The 4,213-nt window shown below is 46.2% G+C and overlaps 1 protein-coding gene across 1 annotated transcript in view; it reads right to left on the reverse strand.

The window, feature by feature from the left end:
- Positions 1-4,213, reverse strand: part of LOC117948982 (asc-type amino acid transporter 1-like) — a 16,015-nt gene that overhangs the window by 1,750 nt on the left and 10,052 nt on the right. The window lies entirely within an intron of this gene.

Raw genomic sequence — 4,213 nt, forward strand, 5'->3', positions numbered from 1 at the left:
TCATTCTGGCTATCTACACCTGGCTGGACATAGCTCCACCTGTTCATCCTGGCTATCTACACCTGGCTGGACATAGCTCCAGCTGTTCATCCTGGCTATCTACACCTGGCTGGACATAGCTCCACCTGTTCATCCTGGCTATCTACACCTGGCTGGACATAGCTCCACCTGTTCATCCTGGCTATCTACACCTGGCTGCACATAGCTCCACCTGTTCATCCTGGCTATCTACACCTGGCTGGACATAGCTCCACCTGTTCATCCTGGCTAGGCAAACGTGCATCACACTAAGTCAAGCTGCAGACACAGCGTCACAAACACACAAACACACAGACACAACATCACAAACACAACGTCAAAGAAACTAACTCAATCTAAAACGAACAAACAGTTTAAAACTAAAAAGGAAATATAATCCAAAAGTCAAAACGGAAATTAATTAAACTTAACTGAAAAACTCAAAGAGTCGTAACCTTGGTGAGTACCAGAACAGTCCGTACACCGGGTGAACCGGTGCTGCTGTTCCTGGCGGCGATGAGCGGCAGCAGCCGGTTGCCATGGGAGATAGGAATGTGGGAAACGGACGAGCGAGGGAGGGAGGGGGGGAAGGGAGGGAGGGCGCGCTTGTTTCGCCTCGTCCATCAATGTCACCGGCTTCGCTCACGGTGGCCTCGCTCTCCGACACAAAGACCAGCTGTCAGCCCCGCACAACAAACCACTTCCGTTGTGAAGAGAAGAAACAACACACACACACACACACACACACACACACACACACACACACACACACGCGCACTCCCCCCCCCCATAATTTCCCCATGGGGACGATGAACATGAACGGACGAACCCTCCAAAGCACCTCCAGGACTCATGTGAACTTCTCCAGACCGGTTTTCTTCCAACGTTTTGACTTTTGGATTTCCGTTTAGTTTTAGTTACGTACACATTACTCCTGGTCCTGACACACAACTAACACACTCTCTAAGAACTAACGTCACATACACAGCGTCACAGACACACAGACACACAGACACAATGTCACAGACACACAAAAACACAAACACAACGTCACATCTCACATCTACAGACATCATCTGTAAAGACTGGGGATCTGGTCACACATTGCAAGACTACAACTAGATTTGTTGGTCCTACCAGATTCTGGTCCGTTAAACCTGTCCTACCAAACTCTGGTCCATTAGCCTGGTCCTACCAGACTCTGGTCCATTAGCCTAGTCCTATAAGACTCTGGTCCATTAGCCTGGTCCTACCAGACTCTGGTCCATTAGCCTAGTCCTATAAGACTCTGGTCCATTACCCCGGTCCTATAAGACTCTGGTCCATTAGCCCGGTCCTATAAGACTCTGGTCCATTAGCCTGGCCCTTCCAGACTCTGGTACACTAGCCTGGTCCTACCAGACTCTGGTCCATTAGCCTGGCCCTTCCAGACTCTGGTACACTAGACTGGTCCTTCCAGACTCTGGTCCATTAGCCAGGTCCTATAAGACTCTGGTCCATTAGCCAGGTCCTATAAGACTCTGGTCCATTAGCCAGGTCCTATAAGACTCTGGTCCATTAGCCCGGTCCTTCCAGACTCTGGTCCATTAGCCTGGCCCTACCAGACTCTGGTACACTAGCCTGGTCCTACCAGACTCTGGTCCATTAGCCCGGTCCTACCAGACTCTGGTCCATTAGCCCGGTCCTACCAGACTCTGGTCCATCAGCCCGGTCCTACCAGACTCTGGTCCATTTTAGCTATAACCAATTGCTAACGTTTGGACCTGACGTCGGCTTTGCATTGCTAACGTTAGCCATAGCACCACTAGCATTAGCCTTAGCATCGCTAGTGTTAGCCTTAGCTAACTCTTTCACCACTAACGGAGTGAGCTGGAAAATCAAACACTTCCCGAGCCCCGTGGGAGGGGGGGAGGTTTGCCTTCTGGCTCAGCTCTCTTTTCCTCACAACGGTCCGATAAACTGAATGTAATACCTCCCCCCCCCCCCCCCCCCCCGGTGCTCCAATACTCCGACCAATCTCCAGCTCCATGGTCCTCTATAGCAAACAAGACCCGAGGTACTTAAACTCCTTCACCTAGGGTAAAGACTCCTTCCCTAAATGCTATTGATGTTATTATTATTATTATTATTATTATTATTATTATTATTATTATATTGTATTTCATTGCTGTGGTACTCTGTACTAAGGTGCACATGACCATAAACTTGAACTTGAACTTACGGAGACAGGTGGCGGACAGCATGCGCGTCGCCATGTACGGGGGAACGCAGTCGGGGAAGACGGGCTGCAGGACGTAGTTGGAGAAGGTCAGGGCGATGACGGCCAGCGTGGTCGGGTACATGATGAGGACGGCGCTCCACAGCAGGAGGAACCTGAACGAGAGAAAGACGTCAAAGCACGGCACTCGCAGACGCCGTTGTGTAGCCCCCCCACCACCCCACCTGCAAACCGTCCTCAGCACCCAGAGGAGCCGGTTCAGAGGAAGGCTGCTCCTTCCCAAGTGCAGGACCAGCAGACTCAAGGACTCCTCTGTCCCTCATGTTATCAGACTCTACAAGTCCTCACTATGGCAGAGAGGACAATACAAACATAGACGCACCTTGACGCACATAAATACCTGGACACTTGAACACTTGACTCAATACTCACACTTTTGACTTATGGTTGTATACGTCTCAACTCAAAACACATTTCCACTTGAATGTCTGTTGCTCGGCCTTTTCTGTTGTTTTTGTTGTTGTAGTACAGTATTTTTTTGTTGTTGCTGTTTTTAACGTGTGAAAAACTTGCACGCCGTCCTTCAGTGCCGAGAAAGGCGCCTTTAAATAAAATGTATTATTATTGTATTGTCTTTTTATAGCCAAAGGTTCTAATTAAATATTGTTATTATTATTATTATTATTATTATTTCATTACTGTTGTTATGTTTCTTGCTAAAACGGATGCTGGAAATGTCAATTTCCTTGCAGGAGTCATCCCAAAAGGATTAATTAAGAGACGTCTAAGTCTCTCTATCAACTTGCATTAGACATATAATATAAAATATAATATAATATAATATAATATATAGGCACATATTGCAGTGGGATCAGGGGAGGACTTGCTTGGTGTTCTGCCAATAATTTAGGTCTTATTATTTACTGTATACTATTTAATCTCATTACTGTGCAATATTTCATACTCAGGACTTTTGATACACCAATAACTATATTTCTGCATAATGTGTAAACAAACCCTTTATTTCTCTACTACTTTACATATGCATATATTTGCTCTCAGTTGCTCTCGCAACATACATTTACTGAATAAGTTGAGGCTGTCTTTCAGCGCGTACCTGATCCTTTCTAAATGAAGCGTGTGAGTTAACCCTCCTGTCGTCCTCCGGTCAAACTTGACCCGTTTACAGAAACTTTCTACATCACTTTGACAAAAGAACATTGAAAAAAGTGACAAATGTTGAAAGAAACTACAAAAACGGGGAAACAAAAACATTCTTATTTTAAAATGCTGAAAAAGTGACAACAAAAAAATCAAAAACATTGTAGAACGTGACAAAACAATTGTTAAAGAATTGACAAAAACATAATTTAAAAAACATCAAAAAATTTGAACAAAATAGAGAAAAAGGCAAAGACACTTTTATCTTTTCTTCCGTTTTTGTCCCATTTTTCAAACCCTTTCTTCAATGCAGTAAGCCCACTCACCCCATCAGACCTCCGAATATCTCTGTGACGTAGGAGTAGTCTCCTCCAGATTTGGGGATGGTGACGCCCAGCTCGGCGTAGCAGAGGGAGCCCAAGGCGGCGATGCAGCCCCCCAGAACCCACACCACCAAGGCCAAGCCCACCGAGCCCGAGTGCTCCAGGACCCCCTTTGGAGAGATGAAGATCCCTGAGCCGATGATGTTCCCTGAGAGGAGGAAGAAGGACTTAGAGACTGATACGATCTATTCTGTCTCCGGTAAAAAACACGCAGAGACACACCGGATCATCTTCTTTAACACTCATGTTGTCCTCATGGTGTCCTCGTGTTGTCCTCATGTTGTCCTAATGTTGGACATGTTGGACATGAGGACACAATGAGGACAACATGAAGACAACATGGGGACAACATGGGGACAACATGAAGACAACATGAAGACGACATGAGGGCAACATGAGGAAAACATGAAGACAACATGAAGACAACATGAAG

Source organism: Etheostoma cragini, chromosome 8 (assembly GCF_013103735.1).
Source record: "Etheostoma cragini isolate CJK2018 chromosome 8, CSU_Ecrag_1.0, whole genome shotgun sequence".
Classification (NCBI taxonomy): domain Eukaryota; kingdom Metazoa; phylum Chordata; class Actinopteri; order Perciformes; family Percidae; genus Etheostoma; species Etheostoma cragini.